Raw genomic sequence first — 15,592 nt, 5'->3', positions numbered from 1 at the left:
AAAGTATACTATACAAATACATAATGTTAAAAAATTCCAGAACATATCATACAAGTAAAAAAAATGTTTTTCTTTAAGTATATAAAAAGTCAGTGGCATATACATATGGATCAACACAAATATACACAAAAATGTTATGGTAGCAGATATTTCATGGTTCATGACAGTGATATTTCATATATTACATGGAAGTTGATTTATGTTATATTATTTGAACTAAAATGAACATTTGCAGTGACAGCTCCAGCATTCATCCGGAGTCTCTTCCCTCTAGCGCGGATTGATGCAATCAAAAAATTGGCTACACCAAACATCACTAAAGGGGTCTCCATTAATTGTAGATAATACAGTGCGGGTTTAAGCTGTACAAACCCCTTTTCCCTTAACAGTGGTTTAATGAACTTTTTCCTGCTTTCCAGAAAGAAAGAACAGAAAAACACAAAATGTATCTGATCCTGATCAGAAAAATTGTCACATTCACATTGCATGTTCTCCTTTGGGGTGCACCATTTATCGTAAATACCCAACAGAAAATGTGCCTGATTAAATCTAAATTTTGTTAAAAGCCACCGATGATAGGATCTGGTAACAGTAGTCAAGTAAGGTTGAATTGACAATGACAAGATATACAAATAGTGTGACCTTACTGTTGGCTTAATAATTTCCTTTGCTTCTCGTTCTAATTCTCGCAATTTTATAAAATGAGTTTTTACCCAAATAAAATCTTCCTTGGTCAGATTTTCCGGTTTCAAATATAGTTCAGGGCGACCCAGATGTACTGCTGATGTTTTAATAAATGTCAACCACTGAATATCCGCCACTCTGTCCCGCCCCATACAATCACTAATAATCTTGTGGTTTAGTGTAAGGTTGGGGTCAGTGGCGGCTGGTGACATTTAAAAGTGGTAGGGCGTGAAAGTTACGGCGTGAGTGTTACATCTCGAGCAAGTCTGACTTACATAAAGGTATTTTAGGGGGTAGGCGGGTTCTCCCCAAAGAGAACATTTTGAAAAAAAAGAGTGGACAAATGGAGCATTTTAATTGTTCCAGGACCACTGCAGACTTCATGGGAGACCAGATTGACAGAGTCAGACATGATGCAGTTAGTTACCGTCAGCATCCTCAGGCGCAAAATTAAATCTGCACATGGCGGAAGGCAGGGAAAATAATTATTAGCAAGCAAAAGAAACACCTCTGCAAAGCGAGAATTTATCACTGCCCTTCCAAGCTATTCTGTCTGTATCCAAATAAAACAGTGTGCATACACTGCACAGTTGAGTCAATTTGTGTTTGGTGCACTGTAGTCAGACTGTCACCCACCTCAAGGCCAAGCAAGAAGAGAACACTGCAAAAACAAAAGCACTATAGACCTGCATGTAGAACCACAAGAAGCAGAATGCAAAAGGTGAACACGGTAAAGGATGAGCTGGCTAGGAATGACTCAAAATCATTGAAACTTTACAGTCACTTCATGAACATTTGAAACTGGGCGGCAGCCATTGGTAGTCCACGCATTTTGCAAGTCTAGAAATGCCAAAAGTGGCAGAATATTGCACTATGTTGAATATTTACATAGATACAACCTGAAGCATTTCCCTCACACACTGAAAGCTAGATACACAGTCAAACTAATTGGTTTAAACGTGCCTACCTTGCACCGTCTACACCTCATCACAGCACAGAGCTACCGGTTCTTGCTTGCAGTGATAATGACGCACTTCATTATTCAGCTAATGCAGTCATAAAAATCCGAAGCAATGCTTTCCAAAATGTAAACAAAAAAGCAGAATGTACTTTCTCCAGTCGCACCTAACACACAGTATAAAATGCCTCATTAGGCAGGGGAATATGCGCGGCTGCCCTGGAAATCCTCAGGGTAAACAGTGCGCAAGCACCCCCATGTATTTCTGATATTATTTACAGATATCCTTGTGCCGGCGAGTACCCCGTTTTGCTGTGGGCAGACCCCAGCTAGGGCTCAGTGACAGATCCCTTCCCTTAGACAGCACGCACCTGAGGCCTCTGAAGTACCCCTTACATAAAGGGGCGGGGTGAGGTCGCATCAGTATGCCCCCATCCTTACCTCCACAGCTCCCCGTGTATGCACCTTCTACGCATTTACATCTTGGTCTGACCCCACAGAATGCCGCTTTGCTCTGAAAACATGGACAAATTTAATATCTGACAAACTCGAGCGCCTCGAAGCAGAGACCTTTAGACAAGCCGTGTATTAAGAAAAAACAGATATAAAGTACCTTTTACGGATTGCACCTTACTTCATAGAACAAGTGCAGCACGTATTTTGAAGCCTGCATCTGTGCTCGGGATTTTCCACTACAGCCACGACATAAAAGGGCCTATTGAGGTTCTATTTATTTTAGGGTGAGCTTCTCAGAATGGCTAGTACGTGTCCCACTGATTTAACCTATTTATTTTCACCAGAATCTAAGAAAGTTATATTCTGATACAATACGTGCAGATCTAATGGAATAGTATGGTTTTGCATCTGCTGCGTAGCCCTATGAAATTATGGATTTGCGGTTATTTTACCAGATGCCGCCATCCTTTGCTGCATTATGCATAATGTACCTACTTGGTTTGTCCGGGGAAAAGGCCTTCGTCTGCGGTATGAAAATATCCTCACATTTCAATGCGCTTTAAACAAAGTGGAAAGAATGATTCCTTCTTTGTCCTGAAAAATGCATTTTATTATTCATGCAAATGTATCTATCCTGCAGACACTGTTCTCAAAGCAGCAGTTATAACAAAAAGGCTCACAACATTTACAAAAAGCCCAAACATTTTTCTTATCTTTGTAAGGAGTATATCTAATTATAACAGAGCACACAAAGAACCCTTCATGAAGTTCAAAGGAAGTCAGAGACCGTCGGTTCGTGTCGATTTTTCAACATAAGCCGTATAAAATGTTGTCGCCAGGCAGTTATTAGTTGCTTTAATCCAAAGGACCCACTTTTGAACAATAGTTTTGTAAATTGTCTGTCGTCGGCAGAAAGGAAGCCTAGAATAAGCGGAGAGGCTCTTCACAGCTTTTTAAGGAATAACCAATGTGCGCGAAGGCGATTTCTATTTTAGCGCGATGGCAATCTTTATTTTAAAAATAATGATTTTAAGTAACCCATCATTAATAAAATGTACCAAGTACGTAGATTTTTCGGTGTGCTTTATTTTTGGGTGTTCTTTTATGTTTTCCATTTCCATCATTACTGATGTGTGCGCGGCCAGTCAGCACCCAGGGTCGTCTCTAGTGTGCGACAACAGCCGGGGGCCAACACGTGCTTCGTCCTATGGACCTTTTCAAAGCAAATACAGAGAAATTTACTAATATATGTTTTACAATACATTAACAACATGTTACAAAGATTCATGATTGAGGAATGAGTTGTCCCGCAAGTACCATGGAAACGAAAGGGGGCACCGATGAGACAAAACAGTGAAAAGTGCTGCTATAACCAGTCGCGGGTCGCGCAGGGGGGGGGGATTGGGGGGGGAATGATATATATATTTTTTTAAAACGTCCCTCACAGCCGGACCACGCCATTCTTTGCAAGTAGTACTCACTCACTGTTTTTCAGTCTCGGACCGGTTGAAGGAAGCTGGTTCGAGGAAGGAGGGAAATGGAACTCAGCGCAGGAAGCAGTACCTGAAATCCCGCCTCTTGTCAGGTGACTCTGTATCAAAGTCATCCAGTCAGGGGAGGAGGCGGGATCTTGGAACTAGAAGAATGTTCTCTGAGCTGAGCTACGTGACTACGTCAGATCAGGGCGAGCCGAAAATCCGACCGAAGTCCTGGAAAACCAGCTGCTTCAGGTAGCGCCTGCTTGCCCTCACCACTGCCTCACAGACACACTCTGCACATGCGTGACTTGGGCGTTATTGAAATCGAACGAACGTCCACCACACGTCATGCGCAGGGTGTGTGTGTGTTTGTACAACAAGGCTGGGCTGCACTGCAGTGCTAACACTGTTTCAAGCTGTCTGTCTTAGTGTCTTGTCTTCCTCCCTCCGACCCCGATCCTCGTCCGTCCGGAGGCTGGTGGGGCAACGCCCCATTCGCCCCTATGCACCAGCCGCCCCTGGTTGGGGTTCAGCCAAGTTCTGATCCATAATAAAAGTGGCGCCATATTTAACATGTCTGTAATATACCCTAACCCTAGCTCCAAGTGAGCTGCAAAGGATGATGTGGATTGGGGGAGACCCAGGAGAGATCGCAGAAATTTATTTTCTTCTCTCTGTATCGGGGCTAGATCTTTATAGCCCCAGATTGCAGCCCCATACCTTGCTATGTCTAGAGTTTTTGATCTATAGATCGTCAATATGGCCTCAGCTGGTTTGCCACCTAATCTTTTCGCGAAGCCTAATATAGCCGCCGATGATCTTTTCACGGCTACTACTTTATTAGCGACTTGGGGCGCCCAGGACCCTGTGTCGTCAAACACTACGCCAAGATAGGTGAACACTTTCACTCTCGTTATTACTGAGCCATTACAAGAGAGAGTTTTCATGTTGTTCCTACCTTTCCCTATGGCCATAACATGCGATTTCTCTACATTTGTCACGAGGTCCAGATTTTGCATAAAGTCCCCAAAGGAATTTAGTAGATGTTGTAAATCCACAGGGGTCCTTGACAGCAGCACCGTGTCATCAGCGTATAATAAAACAGGCACTGGGGTTCCCCCCATGCGCGGGACATCAACGGATGCTGCTGCCAAGGTAGGACCCAGTGAGTTTATGTATAGAGAAAATAGCATTGGGGCCAGGATGCACCCCTGGCGCACTCCCCTGCCGGACTTAAGACCAGCGGTACACTTCTTGTCTTGTGTCATACGAATGACCGCTGTCAGATCTCTATGGAGCTCTGCCAGGAAGTTCACCAGGGCCCGATCTAAACCCAGCTCCAGGAGCATTGTCCACAGCTTTGACCTATTAACTAGGTCAAAAGCTGTGGACAAGTCCATAAAAGCCAGGTAGATTGCCCCTTTTGTTGTGACAGTATATTTGCTGACTATTAGATGTAAATTCGGGCACTGATCTTCGGTGCCTCGTCCGGTTCTAAAACCATACTGTGCATTACACAAGATGTCGTTATTAGATGCCCATGTAAAGATCTTAGCCAGAATAACCTTCCCTAGTATTTTAAATGACGAGTCCAGTAATGATATAGGCCGATAGCATCTTGGGTCCCCCCTCTGGCCCTTCTTAAAAATCGGGACTATAATAGCCCGTGACCAAGATATAGGCAATCTGCTATTAACAGTACAGGCTATATTAAAAACATTAGTGAGAACTATTGACCATATTTTAGGGTGTGCTTTAAACATGTCAGCTGGCACCCCATCTGGGCCAGGGGCCTTATGACCAACCGTGTCCTCTATGGCCTTTTGTACTTCTTTGATTGTAAATCTCAATGGAGAGTTCAATTGCTCGCTCACTATAGGAACAAAAACATCTACCGGGAGGTTACTGCCATAAATTTTCTCGAAATGGTCTAGCTATTCTCGTTCTGATATGTTTAGTTCTAGCGGGGTATTTTCCTTATCATTAAAAAGTGGAGAATTGATGATTTCCCAGAATTTGGAACTGTCCCTCAGGGTAGCCTTGTCATATAATGAGTCCCATGCATTTTTTTTATATAATTTTTCCGAGACTCAACAGTCATTTTATAATGTTTTCTTAACCTGGCCACTTCCTCGTTATCTCTCGTATCTTTTTTAGTTCCACCAATAAATCTCTATGGGCTTTGGAGCACTTTGAACCAAACCACCCGTGTGTTTTTTGCTCCTTATGTGTTGTCTTACATGTTAGGTCCACAGCCACTTACTGGCAAATTAAATCAAATGAGGAGATAATATCCCCACCCAGCCCTAGCGGATCTAAACAGATATTAATTTCCTTGCCCACCTTCTCACTTAGTGTGGTGTGAAAAACCTCTGGGAAAATTTTACTCCATTTTAGCCGTCTCCCCTGATCCTGAACGATTAACTCCAAGGGAGGTACTGTATTTATATTTTCAGTAAGTAAATATGGATTGTTATTGCGCAATTCCAATACCACTGGATTATGATCACTAAATGTAGCTTGTATTGCGTTATAAAAAATGACATTTTGCAGCATGCCTGGTGAAACAAATATAAAATCTATAATAGTATTACTGTCCCTAGCACTATATGTTGCTACCCGGTCATTGGTGTCAGAAAACTCCGGCTCGGCTAAATCAACATCAGACAATAGTTCTCCTAGAGCAGCCCCCTTTGTTGAATGTTCAAAATGTGAATAGGGCAAGTAATCTATATCTATTTTTCGCCTATACTGGCAATTTAGCTGACACAAATGTATGTTAAAATCCCCAAGGAGGATTAAATAAACAAAAGTGGTTTGGCCCTTCTTATAATTCATTAAAAACTTTGCTAATGCATTAATGTTTTCATTACAATGGGTACCATATGGGGCATTATAGAAATTAACATACAAGATTTTATGCTTATTTGGCAAAGTAAATTCCAAGACTAGAAAGTTAGGGGATGTGGAGCTTAGGATTTTTGCAGTTCCCGTATGTTTCACAGAAATTAGGAACATAAGCCCCCCTCTGTCTCTCCCTGAGCTTGATGCTTGGGCAGCTTCGAAATACGATAAGTACCCATCTAACCAGAAATTACATTCCCTATCCCAGGTTTCCTGGAGTGCCACTACATCGTAATCCTTTATTTGTTCCAGCCATATACTGTCAACCCTCTTTGAGCGAAGCCCTGCAATATTCCAGCTTATGAATTTGACTGGTTTCCCAGCTCCCCTATCTACAGTGGGGGTACCATATATCTGTTTTTTAAGGGTAGCATAACAGGTCAGTCAATCATTTTCATCCAGGTGTGATAAGGCTGTATATCTATTTGTTAGATTCAAAGTGGCCTTATTAGTTGGTCTGTTGGTATCAGTCTGTCTTGGGATGAAACCTGGTGTCTGCAGGGCCCAGGGCGACAAACCAGTTGGGCGTCTCGGGGCACCTTGTTGACCACCATTACCCAAAGATGGTTTGGGAAAGTTTGGCCGGGGATAAAAATAACCTAAAGGTACCACACGAACCCCTCCTGCCTTAATATCAGTGGCGTCCCAGAACAAACGTGCAACCTCATGGGGTCTATTAAAATTTACTATGATGCAGTCTCCAGGTAACTTTTTTACCATGTGGCCCAACCAATTAACTCGTCTCACCATCGTGATGTGAGTAGATATATTCTTAGGGCCTGTGCAGTTTTCATCACACCATGACTTAACATTCTCTAATGGGCTTAAAGGTGGGATATTTACTAGGACGGCGACAAACGGGGTTGCCTCAGGTGGTAGGTTTACACGGGGCTTCAAACGCTGCCTCCTTTCCCCCTGTAGTGCTCCACCTTTATTCGCAACAGTTTTTACAGGAGAGGCATTGGAGCTGACCCCTTCATGGCCCAGTTCCATTAGATCATTATTCTTAGCTATTAAAGTAACTGCTTTTGGTGGTATTGAACATGTTTGGTTGAGTGGGACTGAGGGCTGATTTAAGACTAATGACGTGTCGTTCCCTGTCACTTCCATGGGTGAGTCATGGTGAGCGATAGTCCTAAGTGTTTTAGATTGCGGGCAATCAAGTGTTTTTAATGATACCAACTTATTTAACTGATCACGTCTCAATAATATCGTTTGCAATGTGGGCAAGGGTAGTTTCTATCTTATCCGTGAGTACTTTTTCCACCATGTCCCTCATGCGTGTTTCAAAGGCACTTATAGCTGGGCGTGATTTTGTGAAATAATGCGTGGCCTTCTTTATCGGTCTCCTTATCAGCCTTTTAACATGCTTAGTAGCTGTGCCAGCAGCCTCTCGAGTGGGACTTGGAGCAATGTCTGTACATAATGGATTGAGCTCCCCGGGGCCTGTTGTGGTGCACTGGGCTTGGGATAACATATCCTTCGCTTTGAAGATTTGGATCGCAAGCTCCAGAGGTATGACTTGTCTGCTGGTCAATGGGGACACAGGGGTGTCCGACCATGTGTTTTCCAACCCTAGTTCCCGTTCTTTCTCCGCAATCTCATGATTGAGTTTCCCCACGGCAGAGGTAAGGTAAGACATGATGTTATTTGATGTTGAAGATTTACGGGGAACTTTAACTTTCCCCGTCCCACCGAGGGTTGATGTTTGCAATTTGCGCTTACCCATGGTAATATGGAGCGCTCAGGGGGTGAGCCCATCCCGTCCCTCGTCGTCCACTGACGGCCACAGACGGCCCGCCCTCTGCCCGGGCTCAGCCCGGCGCCACCCACGCACGTCCGCGATGCGCAGGAAGCGGCCTTTTTTTAATCGCCTCCAGGCGCGGCAACCAGGAAGTGGGCGGTGTCCCGAGGCAGGCTGGGAGCTGTAGTCCGCCCCACTCCGCGGCCGAACGATGTCAACTGCTCGGCGGCGGGGGCGACCACAGCGTCAGGGCCCCAGCAGTTCTGGGAGGTCAGAGATGGCAGTGCGACCCCCTCCTTGTACGTCTCCGATTTGAAATGATTGATTGAATGGTTTAAAGATGAGTGCTGAGGGTGTAATATGGGACGATGTCTCCCTTCTAAATGTAGGGAGCTAATATGCGCTGGGTCAGTTGTAGTGGAGAGGACAGGTTGAATGTTCGGGCTGGGCTCATTAATTATAGGGTCATTCCCTGCGTTACTCGATATCCTTATTGGTTGAGACATAGGCCGAGTAGTAGATACGGCCCCACAATTACAAATATCGGAGTTCACTGCCCGTCCTTTAGAGACAATTTGCTCTAACTTATTCATCCTATCTTCTATTTGATATAATTTCTGGAGTAGTGGATCTAGTAAAGTAGATATCATTACCCTCAGGTCCCTCCGGTCCTCGTCCCATTCCTTACAAAGTGGAGATTACTATCTCCGCGACAGAAAAAAAGAACAGGAGCATGCTGGGATACCTAACCCACTCCCTCCCGCTGGGAGTACATAAGCGGTACCAGCCCAGCATGCAGGCTGTTCTTTTTTTCTGTCTTCCGACAGAATGGGACGTGCTGTTACTTACCTATGTGTTTCTTCCTTGGATGTCTCGTGGGCTGCTGGTCTGTCCTCGACGTCCTGTTTCCGCGTCTCCTGGCCTGCCCGGCTTGCTGGGAGTCGCGTTGATTGGCGCCCGGCCCTTTGCGGCTGGGGCGCCGGACCTCCGGATTCTTCCGGGTTACAGCGCGCGTCTTCCTACGGCTTGGCCTGGCTGGAAGACGCGCTGATGTGGCTGTTTTGGGGGTCCAGGGGCTGCGCCGGGCAGTGCTCCTGGTCCCCCTGCCTGGTTTGATGAGGTGCTGCTCGCCTTCCTTCCTCCCGGTAGCCCCTGCTGATGTTGGTGCATGGGCGGACCTTGATGGGGGTTCGGTCTCTGGCCGGTTGCTGCAGTCCTCTTCATCGCCCAGCGCTGGCGTCTTGGAGGGCGCCTGGGCTGGTTCTTGGGGGCAGGGCGCTTGTTGGGGTGCTTTTCCTGCCCCTGGGGTGAGTAACGCATAGCGGCTCCGCTTTTTTTCCTTGTTCCTCTGGCTATGTGGTCTGTGCTTGCCTGGCTGGTTCTGGCTGTACGCGGTGGGCTGCTTCGGCAGTCTTGGCTGGGGGACCTGCGCAGCTGCTTCAGTGATATTCTCGCCTTGCTTGCTGGCGCTTCTGGTGCTCTGGGACCCGGAATCCTCTGGTCTCTCAGTCTGCTGGTTGGTTCCGGTTGGGGTCTTTCCATGCTGGCTTGTGGCGCTCCCTGTTCCTGCTTGCTGGGTTGGGGGCATTGCGTGACTTTCTGCACTCTGTCTCTGCCTTGCTTCCTGATGCTGCGGGGAGGGGGTGGGGGGGGGTGTTCCTCCTCCGGTTGGGGGTTCCCTGGCCTCCCTGTTTTCCACTTGCTCGGCGCTTGTTGCTGGATGGCGTCTGGTCATTGGAGTTGGGGGTCAGTCTCTGTTTGATGGTGTTGGCCTTTCCCCCTGGTAGGTGCCGTGTAGCGGGTTTCTTTTTTCCCCGTGCTGTGCTCTTCTGCTGTGCTGGCTTGCGGCCTTGGCTCCTGTTTTCCACTGCTGGGGGTGTGCCGGGGCTGGCGGGTGCTGTGGCTGCCCGCCCGTTCCCCTGTGCGCGCGTCTGCTCCCGGGGGCTTCTTCGTGTTTGGGTGAGGTTCGGCCTAGGTTCGTTCCTCTGGCCTGTGGGCTTCCGGCCTTCCTGCCCTGCGTGCTTTGTTCCCCCTGGTTGGTGCCTGGTTGGATGTCCACCTTGGTTGCCTGTTGCCCGGCTTCTTCCTCCTGTCCGCCCTGTTGGTTCATGCCTGTTCTTGTGGATTCGGGCCTGGTGCGTGCTTGTCTGGGTGCCTGCCTGCGGCTCCTGGTGCTGGGTGCTTCTTGCGTTCTTCCGGGGATTTTGGCGTGGCCCGTGCTTGGGGTGCCTTGTTTCTTCTGCCCCCCTGTGCCTGGCCGGTGCTCTGGGCTTCCCTGTGTGGGGTTTCCTGGCCTGTGGCCTTTTCTCTCTGCTGGAGCCTGGTCATTCTGGGTGTTACGGCTGGGCGCGCCGGTGCCCTTGCGTTCGCTCCTGTCCTGCCCTCCGGCGTGCCCTCCTGCCCGGCCTGGTGGGCTCCTTCCCCAGCGGGTTCCCTGTGGGTGGGGTTCGTGCTGGTTGTGGGTCGGGGTGGTGGCTCTGCTGCCCCCCGATGTTCCCCCGTCTGCGACTCCTCTGCTCCTGCGCTTGGACCCTGCTTGGGTTTGGCTGGGTCGCTACTTGCGTCCTGGGTCGGGGTCCTTGGTGCTTCCGGACTCCCTGTTTTATGGGTTCCCGGGGGGGGGGGATGTTGTATCCCCCTCTGTCCTGTTTGGCCTTGTCCTTGGTTGATGGTTGGCTCCGGGGCTGTCCTGGTGGGGCCCCTGATGGGCTTTCTGGCTGGTGTTGCGGATTGCCTCTTGCCTGGTGCTGTGTTGTGTTGCGCTGGGTTGGCTGGTGGGGTTTGGTTTCCTGTTGTGGTTTCCTTTTCCCCTCTTGTGTCTCTTCTTTGTGGCTTGGGGTCCTTTGCCTCTCGATGCCGCTCATTTTGCCTCCTGTGGTGGCTGGGTGTTGTGGGTCTTCCTTGGCTTCTGCCTGGGTGGCTCCTTGGTTTCTTGGGTGCGCTGCTTCTGTGCCCCTCCCTGTCTGTGGGTTCGGGCTGCCATGTGCCCTTCTTTCCTGCTTGGGGGTGCCGTTGCCGGTGTCCACCTCGACGTGCCTTCTCTTAGGCTTGGCCGGTGGCTTTGTTGGTGGGGCTGCCGGTTGTGGTCTGGTGTCGGCCTCCCCTGTTGTGTGGGATGCGTTGCTGCATCCCCGCTCCCTTTTCGGCCTTGTGCTGGTGGTTGGCTTTGCCTGGGCCCTGGGGCTGTGGTTTTCCCCTTGTGGGCCTGTCCTTGGGCTTCTGCGTTTCCCGCTATTGTGGGTCTGCTTTCGGGCTGTGGTGTCTCTGGCCGTTGCTCTTACTGGCTCTGCGTGGTTTCTTAGGACCTTTTGGGTCTGTTCCCTCTCCCTCCGGGGGTTGTGCGCCTTTGGTTTCTCCGGGCTCCTCTCCTTTGGTTTGGGGGTGCCTGGGGTGTTCCGGGGTGCGGCTGGGGCCTCGGCCCTGCCTCTGTGGCGTTTGCTCTCTTACGGTCCTTGTTTTGGCCTCCCTTTGCGGGCTCGCTGCCTGGGTCCCTGCCTGGGTTCTTCCCTGGCCGCTCGTTCTCTGGTGCTTTTGGGCCTCTTTTTGGCCTCTTGATGGCCGGTGGTTCTGGCCCTGCTGGTCTGGATGCCGGGTTGGTCCTGTGTCCTTTCCTGTGCTGCTCTTTTGCGCCTGGCTGGTGCGCTGTGGCCTTTGTGTTGGTTGACGGTTGTGGCTCTCTTGGTGGCTTGGCTTGCTTTGGTGCCGTTCCCTGGGCCCCTTCTTGGTTGGGGTTTTTGGGGTTGGGTCGGTTGGCCCTTTGCCTATCCTTTCGGGTTCTGAAGCTCCGTATTGGGGTCTTCCGGGCTGGCTGGCTTGTTGGTTGTCCGCTTGGCTTCTGGGGTCTTTCTGGACAGCCTGCGTTGTTGGGCTGTTGGCCTCCTTGTTCGTCCTTCCTGTTTTGCCCTTCTTGGGGTTCGCCTTGGGTGGTTCCTTGGTATCCTCCTGTCCTGTGGGTCGGCTCTAGGATGGTGGGGGTTCCTCCTTCCCGGTTCTTGGGTTTGTGTCCCCGGTTCTGTGTTAGGCCCTTGGTTGTTCTCTCTGGGCTGTGCACTGACCGTGTGTGGAGTCTGCTTGGGTTGCGCTTGTTGCTCTCCCTGGCCTTGCTTGGGTGGGTTCCTGGGTTCGTGTCCCTGTGTCTCCTGCTTTTGGTTGCCTCGGTCCTGGCCTCTGGCTGGTTCCTGTGCCCGGGGTTTTCTTTTCCGGGTGTGGCGGCCTTGGCGGCTGCCGTCTGGGGTTGGCTGCCGCCTGGGGTTGGCGGCCTGTCTTTCCTGCCTTTTGGCCTGGGCCTTCTGTGGGTTTTCTGTGCCTCCGGTTCCTTTTTACCGCAGTTGTCGGCTGTTGGTTGGTTGGGGCGGGGGGGGGGGGTCCTTGTCTGGGTTCCTTGGCCCCTTTCTTCCTGTTGTTGTTCTGGGTCGGTGCCTGTTTTCTTGTCTGGTTCCTCCCTCTTCGTTTATGCGGCTCTGCTGGTGGCTTCCCCTGGTGTGTTGGGGTTGATCCTGTGGTTGGTCGCATTCGTTGTTTCTCTGGGTTAGGGGTGCCTCTTCATTCTCCTCTCCCTTCCCCTCGCCTCTTGGTGTGGTCTTTTGTGGGTTGGTCCGGCTATGGGTCGCCTTCTTCCCTGCTCTGGGGGGTTCGCTTCTGTCTGGCCCTGCTGTGTTCCTTCCTGGATCTTTGGCCTGTCTGCCTGTTCTGCCTGCTCTCGTGCGCCCTTTGGCGTTGGGCCTGGTTGTCCTGTTTTGTCCCTGTTGGAGCGGCTGATTGGTGGTGCTTGGTGCTGTGGGCTTCTCCCTTGGTCGTTTTTCTCACTGGTTCTTTGCCCTTTCTGGCTGGGTTGCTCCGTTGGGGCGCTTCGGCTTCTCCGGGGCTCCCTTTACCTGGTGGTTCGGGGGGTGGGTTTTCTTTCTGCCCCTCTGGGGGTTCCCTTGAGGCTTGCCTCTGGGTGCGGGGATTCCTTCGGGCTTGCCTGGGTGGTCTTGTGCTCGTTTGCGGTCCTTCTCGGTCGTCCCCTGCTTGTTTTGGGGTCTCTGCTCTGTCAGCTTGGTTGGGGGCGTGGCTGGTTGTGTGCTCCTGCCTGCGTTTTCTTGTGGGCTCCCTTCTGTTTCGGTTGGGTGTCGTTTTTTCTCGGTCGGGTGCCCCTGGCTTTGGTGGGGTTCCGGAAGGCCGGGTTCTCTGCTTTGGTATTCTCCACTTTGTAAGGAATGGATGAGGACCGGAGGGACCTGGGGGTAATGTCCTATTACTTACCGGTAATCCTCATTACTCCTGGTCACGTAGGTCCTCATCCCATTCCTTACTTCCCTCCCTCCCTCCCTGGTGGCCGGCCTTCCGGTTGTTGGCTTGGTATTTTCAGGCTGCATGCTGGGCTGGTACCGCTTATGTACTCCCAGCGGGAGGGAGTGGGTTAGGTATCCCAGGATGCTCCTGTTCTTTTTTTCTGTCGCGGAGATAGTAATCTCCACTTTGTAAGGAATGGGACGAGGACCTACGGAACCAGGAGTAATAAAGATTACCGGTAAGTAATAGGACATTAACTCTAATCTTTTACATATATCATCCTCGTTTGTCCATAACATGTTTTTGTTTGTGTTAGCGGAAGTAGCCGCGGGCACTGACGTACTGCTAGGTATTTCGCTACTATCAGAGGTACTAACATGTCCTTCATGTTTACGATTTATCAGTTTTGGTTTCTGAGCCAGGCTTTTTTTCTTCCTGGTGGCAGGGTCCTGTCCCTTTGTTAAGCTTGCCTTCTGCCCTCTTGTGCTGACTCCATGTTTACATGCTACAGATGAATGATCTTCAGTGGGCTTTACAATGAGATTGGTTTTGTCATTTTGCATTTCATTGGGCGTTGCACCTGAGGAAATTGAGGGGCCCTTTTCTAAATCAATAACTATGCCAGGATCTCTTTTACAAAAAGACGGTGCACCAAGGGAAAAGTCTTTTCACTAGTTCCAATTTGTTGTTCTTTTATTTTCATTCAATTTTCAAAAAACAGACTCAGCCAACGCGTTTCGTTCTCTACGAACTTCGTCAGGGCTGTGAAAGAACATAGATAAAAACATACATATGTATAAAACACATAAAGCACACCATGAAACACAACAAACTACATTGCCAATACTACATAAAAAAGTGACATCATTACATGTTGCCATATAAAATAGTAGACACACCTCAACGGACATACAAAATCAATTTCAAATTTGACATATACATATATTACACACAAAATATAGGCAAAAGTATTACTTTTTTTTATATATATAAAAAAGACAACATACATATTAATCAAATACATATACATCACAAAAAGTTTAAAAACACTATAGAAAACACATATATATCCTGCCTAGTTTCACAGACAAAACTTAGTGTGTTCTGCCTACCTAAATACACTGTCCAATGTTATGTAAAGAGAACTCCTTTGAATTAATTTAAAAGTGGGAAAAGAAACCCTGAAACCTAATCTGCAAGTAAGTATGTTGATAGAGATAAAAAATAGCGGTCCTTTTAATATTGAAAACACTAGCTAAAGTAACTACTGATCTATAAAAAGAGAGAAATAAAGAAAAGAATTTTATTTATTTAATTTAGATGCCAATTCTTACCATAGGTTGTTTCCAAGGAGCGGCCACCATAATTTCAAAAAACAGCCGTCTTCCAAATGGTATATGAATATATGTAACCTAATACGAATAATGGTTTTTCAAGGAAAAAAAAAAAGATGAATTCCATTATGGCCTATTATGGGCATGAGCAATCGTAATCACCTTAAGTAGCCATTTAGTTTATACAAAAAACGAAAAACACCTTACCTCTGCAAATATAGAGGCTCTCGTGAATATGTCACCGGCTAATCCAAAAATTAATTAATCGAGACCTTTGGTCGGTTTCTATGTATCACAGGTAGAGGTAAAACGACCTTGTTGTCGTATATTTAGGCCCACAGTACAGGCTCCATCATTCTGGAGAAGTAATATAAAAAACGCAATGTGTCAAAGGAGTCCATTATTGGTCTGATTCCATTTTACAGGGGGTCAAGATCAATCACATTTCCGAAATATCAAGGTTCTACCTCGATGGTTTCTATTGCATATTGTTCATTCGAGTGTGCACTAATATATCACAAAATAGAGGCCGTAATTATAATCATTTAACATTGGACCGCTTTGAATACCGGAGGGTTCTACTCAGTTATATGCGATTTCGTAGAATAATAGCGTCAGACACGTTTTAAACAGGCGAACGATCAATAGCATTTTCCTGGCATGGACATATAGTTGTCCATAGCTGCCTCACATCATTTTATAAACGCATGAAACTATTAGGACGATACCAGCGATAATCCTAGCATTAATACACGAACAA

General features: G+C 48.2%; 1 protein-coding gene across 5 annotated transcripts in view; it reads left to right on the top strand.

The window, feature by feature from the left end:
* LOC146861446 (NXPE family member 2-like) overlaps nt 1–15,592 on the top strand; it is a 283,228-nt gene that overhangs the window by 230,367 nt on the left and 37,269 nt on the right. The gene's annotated exons all lie outside the window — the stretch shown is intronic.

This window comes from Triturus cristatus, chromosome 3_1, assembly GCF_964204655.1.
Source record: "Triturus cristatus chromosome 3_1, aTriCri1.1, whole genome shotgun sequence".
NCBI classification, from domain to species: Eukaryota; Metazoa; Chordata; class Amphibia; order Caudata; family Salamandridae; genus Triturus; species Triturus cristatus.
The sequence above is the reverse complement of the archived record's forward strand: the minus strand, read 5'-3'. Positions and strand labels throughout refer to the sequence as shown.